This window comes from Dermochelys coriacea, chromosome 1 (assembly GCF_009764565.3).
Source record: "Dermochelys coriacea isolate rDerCor1 chromosome 1, rDerCor1.pri.v4, whole genome shotgun sequence".
NCBI lineage: Eukaryota > Metazoa > Chordata > Testudines > Dermochelyidae > Dermochelys > Dermochelys coriacea.
In genome coordinates, this window is record NC_050068.2 from 73,982,587 (window position 1) to 73,993,056 (window position 10,470).

The following is a 10,470-nucleotide window of genomic DNA, read 5'->3' on the forward strand; positions in this document are numbered from 1 at the left end:
GATGGGTCTGGGGAGATACAACATGTCCATCCTTCAGTCTGAGCAGAGGATATATTCCTGGGTTGATACATACGTTGCCAGAATTACACCCAGGTGCAAGGTGGTCTCTTGTGAATTTCTATGACTGCTCCTAGATCACATTCTTCCTTGTCCCACTGGCCTTCTGACCTCTCCTGTTATGGAGAGCATTCTGAAAACCTAGTGGACAAAAACATGAACTTCGGGTGCAGGCATCTGTACAGTTCTCAGCACATTCCCTCCCTTGCCTGCCCGTAGTGGCCACAGCAACATTTTCTGGCAGGCAGCCCTTCTGACTTGCAAACATGTTTGATTCATTTGGTTTCTTTTTGAAGATAATTGGGAACTTGTGATGACAGTGGCCACATTTTCACCGTTTTCAAAATGTGAAGTTTGTGTGTGTGTGGGGGGGGAGGAATCTGCATTTATATTATGTTGCTGACAACACCAATAAAGAAAAGAAGCTGCATTTATATGTGTGTGTGTGTGTGTGACAGCTTTTGATGTTTGTTTTATATTATCTATGCACTGTTGCATTGGGCTTTTGCCATTCCTACTCTTTTTTCTTGCACAATGAATGACATCTGGTCTTGATAGACAGACAGTCCTAGAAAGAAAGGACATATATGTTTAGATTACTGTACTTGTTGGTGTGTATGAAAAATGACAGGCAATGCTGTGTCTGTGGCTTGGGAGGCTAAACAATAAATACATCCAAACATGTAAAGAGTAGAACAAGTTTAGAGAGGATGGATTTTTCAGAGGGAGAGACAAAGATAGAGTTCTCGGTAGTCAACAGGGTCCCATCAGCTAGCTCTACAGAAGAAGAAGAAGAAGAAGAAGAAGATAGAAAATGGAAGACATTACAACCAATGGGTGCCTACACCATACGTCCATGTCCTTGGTGGACATGGACTAAAACATTCCATAGTAATGGGTGAAAACGCTGGAACGTGTGGCAATGAGTTGAAATATTGTGAACACAAGCTGTGATGCTGGGGATTGGGAGAGGGATATGGACGAGAAAATGGTGGGAATGAGTCCTGACCTGGGAGGGAATTGGTAAGTATTGTGGGCTAATGAATTGGAAAAATGAGACAAGAGGAAGAAGTGGAAGGAGAGAGAAAATGATGGAGGAGAGAGAGAGAGAAAGAGAGAGATTTCACTAGGAGGGTGATGAAGCACTGGAATGGGTTACCTAGGGAGGTGGTGGCATCTCCATCCTTAGAGGTTTTAAGGGCCTGGCTTGAGAAAGCCTTGGCTGGGATGATTTAGTTGGTGTTGGTCCTGCTTTGAGCAGGGGATTGGACTAAATGACTTCCTGAGAGCTCTTCCAACCCTAATATTCTATGATTCTATGAAAGGAAATGAGGTGAGAGGGAAAAATACAAAATCACTAAAGAAAAAATGTCTAGAGGGAAAAGAGACACACAAAAAAGGCAGGGAGTTCTCAGAGAAAAAACAAGCATGTGTATAAGGTGAAAATAATACAAAACAAGTCCTGTTTGCAACAGAATGCTCAATTCATGCAATGCTTTGAATCATGCTGTCATCCCAAACCTTCTCATGCCTCATCATCATGTACTTCAGTTTAGAAATGTTTTGTTGATTAAAGAAAAGGGGGGGAGGGATTATTTATTATATCTTTGTACTTACAAAGCCAGATGCAATATTTACCATCTGTTCAACCATATAGAACTGAGAGAGAGAGAGGAAAATAACTAAAATATTTTAAAAACTTCTAATATTACCTTTTGTAAAACTGTTATGACTTTAAAGGGTTTCAGCAAGTACTGTCATATTTACAGCATATATTTAATTAAATCTTCCCCTCCCGCCGCCTGCCCAACTTTAAAAGTACATTAAGTTTGAAAACTGAAACACTCAGAAGTTTGGAAATGCCAGAATTAAACGTGTATGTGCAACCTTAATTTACCTCCTCTTGTGTGTGTATGCATTATGCTACATTCATAACATTAACATATTTAATGTAGGTTTTTATGTTTTAATATACAATATTTATTTCTGAATATGTGTGTTTGTATATGTGCTCTAATGGACAATAATAAAAGAAAATATAAGTAATTTGTCTCCTTTGTAAAGAGTGACAGATAAAGCCTATCTTTCAAACTCCAAGCATGAAAAATAACATGGACAGGATTGACTGCAGTAAAATTAGCAGCAACTGTAATGACAAAAGTATGAGTCACTTCCATTAGGTTAAAGTGAGGTTAGTTGGCTCACCAAACATTGGAATAACACAACCAAAAAAATAAAGACATTCACTGGACTGTCATGAAGAAATGAAAAGTATTTATTATGTACGGACAGTATTGTATAACTCAAAAAATAAGGTCAAAAGGGCAATCCCTCAAATTAGTTATCAGACTTCCAATACTATTTTAAGTGAAAGTCATCTTCTTCTTCAATCTTTTTCAGAGCAGTCTGTTTTATTTTGATGTAGGGGAGATATTCAACATTACCTAGCAGGAAGCTTGTTCTATTCTTGGTTGCTACAACCAACTACATTACTGAAAGTGTGCTTTGTCTGATACCATCAGTTTACAAAAAAGCTATCTTAGTGAATGATAACCAAAATTTTGATATTTCTGTCTAGTAGGTGATGAGTTTTATCATCCTCATCTGTAAATGATTCAGATAGATGGTTGTCTGCAAAGATAGATAAAGACTCATCAGGCTGCTTGGACAGAAGAATAATTTGAGGGAGGTATCTGACTTCATTATCAGGAAAATACTGCAATTTTTAAGACAAGGTAAAAAGAAAGGGAAGATACGAAAGAAAAGAAAATGGAAAAATACAAGAAATGTATTGAATATTTTTCTATTTTAGGATGTACTACATTTAGATAAGATATTGTTAGCTCTCTCTGCTCAGTACTATCATAGATTCCAAGGCAAGAAGTGTCCGTTGTAATAATCTAGTCTGATCTGTATAATACAGATCATAGAACTTCCACAAAATAAATCCTCGAGCATGTCTATTAGAAAAAAAAATCCGATCTTGATTTAAAAATAGTCAGTGCTGGAGAATCCGCCATGACACTTCATAAATTGTTCCAATGGTTAATTGCCCTCATGTTAAAAGTTTACCTGTTATTTTAAGTCTGAATTCATCGGGCTTCAATTTCCAGTAAAGCAGTCACACCAGTATCTAATACAGAGGTAAAATAACCTCTCTACTTCTAGTGAAGTTTATGCATTCAAGAATTGCATTAGCCCTTCTGGCCACAGCATTGCATTTGAAGGTCAAGTTCAGATAAGTATCCTCCATAACCCCCAACTTTTTTTCAGAGTCACTGCTTCTCAGGATAGAGTCCCCCATACTGTAAGTATGGACTACATTCTTGTTTCTAGATGTATTAATTTACATTTAACCATATTAAAATTCACATTGTTTGCTTGCACCCAATTTACCACGTAATCCATATCACTCTGTATCAGTGACCTGTCCTCTTCATTATTGACCGCTCCCCCATTTTTTATATCATATGCAAACTTTATCAGTGATGATTTTATGTTTCTTCCAGGTCAGTAATAAAAATGTTAAATAGAAAGGGCCAAGAATCAATCCCTGAAGGCGCCACTGGAAACACACCTACTCAGTGTTGATTCCCTATTTACAATTACCTTTGGAGACATATCAGTTAGCTATCTTTTAATCCATTTATTGTGTGCCAGGTTAAATTTAGTTATGGCTGTTGATTAATAGCAGTTAACTCATGTGATTAACTCAAAAATTAATTGTGATTTAAAAATTAATTGCAATTAATCACAGTTTTATTCGCACTGTTAAGCAATAGAATACCAATTGAAATGTATTAAATATTTTGGATTTTTCTACATTTTAATATATACTGTATTCTGTGTTGTAATTGAAATCAAAGTGTATATTATTTTTATTACAAATATGTGCACTGTAAAAATGATTAAAAAAAGAAAGTTTTTTCAATTCATCTCATACAAGTATTGTAGTACAATCTCTTTGTCGTGAAAGTGCAACTTACAAATGTAGAAATTTTTTGTTACATAACTGCTCTGAAAACAAAACAATATAAAACTTCATAGCCTACAAGTCTACTCAGTCCTACTTCTTGTTCAGCCAATCGCTAAGACAAACAAGTTTGTTTACATTTACAGGAGATAGTGCTGCCCTTTTCTTATTTACAATGTCCCCAGAAAGTGAGAACAGGCATTTACATTGCATTTTATAGCCGACATTGCAAGGTATTTACGTGCCAGATATGCTAAACATTCGTATGGTCCTTCATGCTTCAGTCACCATTCCAGAGGACATGCTTCCATGCTGATGACTCTCATTAAAGAAAATGTGTTAATAAAATTTGTGACTGAATTCCTTCAGGGGGCAGGGGGGAATTGTATGCTCCTTCTCTGCTTTACCTGCATTCTTTCATGTTATACCAGTCTTGGATGATGACCCAGCAGGTTGTTCATTTTAAGAACACTTTTATTGCAGATTTAGCAAAATGCAAAGAAGGTACCAACATGAGATTTCTAAAGATAGCTACAGCACTAGACCCAAGGTTTAAGAATCTGAAGTGCCTTCCAAAATCTGAGAGGGATGAGGTGTGGAGCATGCTTTCAGAAGTCTTAAAAAAGCAATACTCATATGCGGAAACTACAGAACCCAAATCACCAAAAAAGAAAATCATCTTCTGCTGGTGGGCCTCTGACTCAGATGATGAAAATGAACATGCATCTGTCCACACTGCTTTGGATTGTTATCAAGCAGAACCTGTCATCAGCGTGGATGCATGTTGCGGGAATGGTGGTTGAAGCATGAAAGGACCTATGAATCTTTAGCACACTAGGAACATAAATATCTAGTGACGCAGGCTACAACAGTGCCATGAGTATGCCTGTTCTCACTTTCAGATGACGTAAACAAGAAGTGGGCAGCATTATCTCCTGCAAATGTAAACAAACATGTTTGTCTGAGTGATTGGCGCCACAAGAAGTAGGATTGAGTGAACTTGCAGGCTCTAAAATTTTATATTGTTTTATTTTAGTGCATTTTTTGTACATAATTCTACATTTGTAAGTTCAGCTTTCATGATAAAGAGATTGCACTTACAGTACTTGTATTAGGTGAATTGAAAAATACAATTTCTTTTGTTTTTTTTTTACAGTGCAAATACTTCTAATGAAAAATAAATATAAAGTGACCACTGTACACTTTGTATTCTGTGTTGTAATTGAAATCAATATATTTGAAAATGTGGAATTCATCCAAAAATATTTAAATAAATGGTATTCTACTATTGTTTAACAGTGAGATTAATCACATGATTAATCACGATTAATCAAGATTAATTTTTTAATTGCTTGACAGCCCTAATTTTATGTCATTCTACTTTTTAGTCAGCATGTCATGTGGTACCAAAGTCAAACACTTTACAAAAGTTTAAATATATTACAGTAACACTATTATCAACCGAACTTGTAATCTCATAGAAATACCAAGTTAGTTTGAGAGGTTCTACTTTCTATAAACTCATGTTGATTGCATTAATCTTTTAATTCTTTGTTGAGTTCTGTATCAGCCACTCCATTTACAGTCTAAGAGAAAATATTCTAAATGAGGATATGTGTGTAGTTTCAGAGTTATGCTGATACCATATGGAAGTAATAAGCTGGGGCTCAAGATTAGTTAACTAATGTAACCATATATAGTATTCCTAACCTGAAGGGGTGTTTGATGATGGAATCATAATAAGGTTGAAAGAATTCCTTCTTGGACCAGAAAATTATGGAGTGAAATCCTGACTCTGCTTACATCAATGGCAAAATTTCCATTGACTTCAGTGTGGCTAGAATTTTACCAATGGAGGATTTTTTGTCTATTGATTGCTCCTTAAGCCTCGCTCGCAGTCACAGGTAATTGCTGGATACAGCACAATTCAGCTATTGACTATCATTGCCACATCTCCTCAGCAGAAGCAACATGCTAAGATATCTTCCCTGGAGTGTTTTGTGGTTTGTTTAGAAAACAATATAAGGGTAAAGTCATAATATGTTACATGCACATGCTAGTGATTGTCCATGAATTTTGCTAGTTACATTTGGTTCCTGTTCTGTTCCCCTCTTGACACATTTTTTCCTGGTGAAAAGATGGCTGGTCCTTAGAAGACAAAACAGGCAAAATTCCTCCTGATGTAGGGGAAGTGCGAAGGAAGACTTGAGATGCCTTCAGTCAAATTGTGAGATGTGTTATCTCGCCCCTCCACTGTGAGAGCAAACAGCACTAATTCTCCCCTTCAACACACACTCTTAGATGAGCCCTAAATTGATGAAGCCCTTGTTACTAATTTTTGCAGGGAAAGACAATATCATAAGTTTGATGAGCTTTCATCAACAGGTTCTGCAACTCAATCCCTATTTTCTGACAGAGTTTCTGAGAAACTTACCATGAGTATTGAAGAGTGATTTTAGCTATGTGGCTGCTTGTACAATTGAGCACAAGGTTTTGTCTCTGATGGAGCATTGAACAAGGAACATTCATTAGGATCAGATTGACATATCCCACCTGATTGAGCTATGTGATTGCAGAGGGATAGATATTTGATTACTTGAGTCTTTTCCATCTTCCATGCTTCTAATATTAGTAATAAGTCTGATACATATTGGACAGAATTTATGGTCTGGGAATGTACTTGCCCACAGCTTATTGACATATATCCAAGGTATTTTGAAAGAAATCTGAAGATACCATTAGCCTAGGCTAATAAGGTGAAAATTATTTGTGGTCATTTTTTAAACCCGTACTTTGTTGTCCATTTGGACAGATATAAGAAAAGTAAATGACCTTTTCTTTAGGGCAAAGGAAAAGATACATACCAACTTTACAGTTTACCCCACATTACTCCTCACTTTTAACTACACAGTTAATCTATAAAAGGCTAATGATACATTAGGTATCACAAGGATCTCCATCAAAGAATAATGGGCACCCAAAAGGTTAATGCTAGTGATTCTAGAAACAAAGGAATCAGTGTTGTATACCTCATTTACAGGAAAATGCTGTATGGTGATATTCCTAATTGTCCCATCCCAATAAAAAATGGATGTACAATATTTTGATCTCCATGCACTTTAGATATATTCATAAATTTCTTGGGAATATGGTATCTTGAGTAAATGGTAAATCCTATTACATGAAATGATTTTTCAGAGGAAATATGCAGCTAGTGGAGGTTATTATTCGCGAGAAGTGGGATTAACCTGTGACAAAGAGAGACAGATGTACTGATGGACAAAGATATATGGCAACAATGACAAAAAGCTACAGCTAGATGTACCTTGGAACACATCTTTTAAATTTCTAAGAAGACACATTTACTCCCAATGTGCACTCTCAAACACCCTTTGTGAGTTTCATACCAACACAGAAAGAGAGACAGATTGCTGCCTGCAGAACAGGTTAAAGGAGAGAGTTATCATGTTTATTTTTATGCACCATGGCTAAAACTGAAGACTAGAAGGAGTAAAGCAGAGAAGGGGCTGTCTCTCTCTAAATACATTTTGTGGGAATGATGAATGAGCAGTGTATCCAATGCTTTGGGTTAGATAGAAAATTCATTTTAGGCCATTGTTATTTACTCTGTAGGCACCTGGAGCCTAGGTCAAAGCAAAGTCATCCCCTTACCGTGCTACAGGAGGTACTGTCTATGTCCTTTCTGATTCTGAATCTGAGTCTGGATGACTTAAACCTTGGCCTACATGGTTCTCTGAAATAGATCTAAATACTTTTAAAAATGTGGCTAAGAAAAAAATAAAAATAAAATCTCCTCCCTTCCTATTTCAGTCCTAGACACATACTCCAAGAAGAGCTACTTTTCCAAGATAGCCACTTTGCAAATGATTCTGTCTCCTTTCCTTCTACCCAGTTGCCTGTCCTGGAGACCCTCCTTACTGTTTTTTCCCACCTGGTTGCTCAGTCACAGCTTCAGCTGACTTTATGATGTGTTCCCAGGATATAAAATAACCCACAAATGCAATATTTTGCAAACATCAGGGAAGCGATGCAAAGTCAAGGAGCACAGTTTAAGAAAGCAGCACTAAGAGCACATCAGAAGCAATGGTCAGACCCAGGGGAAAAAGTAAATAGCTGAAACAAACTTTTCTGATCTATAGAAAGTTAGAAAGTTTGCTCATCATTAGGATTAACCTCATCAATTGGTAGTGTATCTCATACAGAGAGGAAATTGAATGTAAGGAAATGTGTCATGAATGCTTACTGTAATGCTTTTTGTACCTGAATGTTTCTATTATATCTTTTTAATAATCAATACTAAACACAACACAGAATTAATATAGAAAATCTTAAAGTACCATTATTAAGACATAGTTAAGTCATATATCCCTTCCCATTAACCTCATCTGCTCCATGAGTCTCTACAACTTGAGTTGAACAGCCAGGCTATGTAGCTTGGGCTCAGATAGATTCCTGTCCTCTCTGGATCAGAGTCAGAGTGGGATATGTAACAAACACTGACCAGTGAGTTACACCTGTAAACCTCAGGGCTCCTCTAAATTGTACCCAGCTGCCTATTACCCTAAAGGTCATTCCAGCAGCTGGGGATCACTAGGTACAGAGCTATCTCAGCCACAGCCCTTTCTTCCAGGAATATCTCCTATGTCTGAGGCCAGAGGTTGTGGCATAGGGCTTCTACTCTGGCTCTTTGCTAATTAGAAAACCCTTTCATGAAGGAGGAATCCCCAGGAAACAAATTAAGCTTTCTTGACAGTCCCCTTTGTTATTCCAGTGTGGCACAAAGCTGTGGCAGGGGAGCCACAAATCTGGCCCTTTCTTGAATTCTTTTTCAATGGGAAGTCCAGGATGCATGGCGCTTTGAAAATTAGCTAGTCCAGTGGCTCTACAATGAGAGCACAGAGGAAAGAATGAATGTTACTATTAACATAGCTTTCTGTGCTTTAATATTTCAGAGGAGTCATTTCAGAGATACCGTTTTGTTACTATGTTTTGACCTATGAGACCAGGTCTGTCATTTTAGGATATTGGGTTACAAATTTACTTCTCAAAAGCATAATAACCTCTAAAATTACTAACCAAAAATACAGGTTTCAGAGTAGCAGCCGTGTTAGTCTGTATTCGCAAAAAGAAAAGGAGTACTTGTGGCACCTTAGAGACTAAGAAATTTATTAGAGCATAAGCTTTCGTGAGCTACAGCTCACTTCATCGGATGCATTTGGTGGAAAAAACAGAGGAGAGATTTATATACACACACACAGAGAACATGAAACAATGGGTTTATCATACACACTGTAAGGAGAGTGATCACTTAAGATAAGCCATCACCAACAGCAGGGGGGGGGAGGAGGAAAACCTTTCATGGTGACAAGCAGGTAGGCTAATTCCAGCAGTTAACAAGAATATCAGAGGAACAGTGGGGGGTGGGGTGGGAGGGAGAAATACCATGGGGAAATAGTTTTACTTTGTGTAATGACTCATCCATTCCCAGTCTCTATTCAAGCCTAAGTTAATTGTATCCAGTTTGCAAATTAATTCCAATTCAGCAGTCTCTCGTTGGAGTCTGTTTTTGAAGCTTTTTTGTTGAAGTATAGCCACTCTTAGGTCTGTGATCGAGTGACCAGAGAGATTGAAGTGTTCTCCAACTGGTTTTTGAATGTTATAATTCTTGACGTCTGATTTGTGTCCATTCATTCTTTTACGTAGAGACTGTCCAGTTTGGCCAATGTACATGGCAGAGGGGCATTGCTGGCACATGATGGCATATATCACATTGGTAGATGCGCAGGTGAACGAGCCTCTGATAGTGTGGCTGATGTGATTAGGCCCTATGATGGTATCCCCTGAATAGATATGTGGACAGAGTTGGCAACGGGCTTTGTTGCAAGGATAGGTTCCTGGGTTAGTGGTTCTGTTGTGTGGTGTGTGGTTGCTGGTGAGTATTTGCTTCAGATTGGGGGGCTGTCTGTAAGCAAGGACTGGTCTGTCTCCCAAGATGTGAGAGAGCGATGGCTCGTCCTTCAGGATAGGTTGTAGATCCTTGATGATGCGTTGGAGGGGTTTTAGTTGGGGGCTGAAGGTGATGGCTAGTGGCGTTCTGTTGTTTTCTTTGTTGGGCCTGTCCTGTAGTAGGTGACTTCTGGGTACTCTTCTGGCTCTGTCAATCTGTTTCTTCACTTCAGCAGGTGGGTACTGTAGTTGTAGGAATGCATGATAGAGATCTTGTAGGTGTTTGTCTCTGTCTGAGGGGTTGGAGCAAATGCGGTTATATCGTAGCGCTTGGCTGTAGACAATGGATCGAGTGGTATGATCTGGATGAAAGCTAGAGGCATGTAGGTAGGAATAGCGGTCAGTAGGTTTCCGATATAGGGTGGTGTTTATGTGACCATCGCTTATTAGCACCGTAGTGTCCAGGAAGTGGA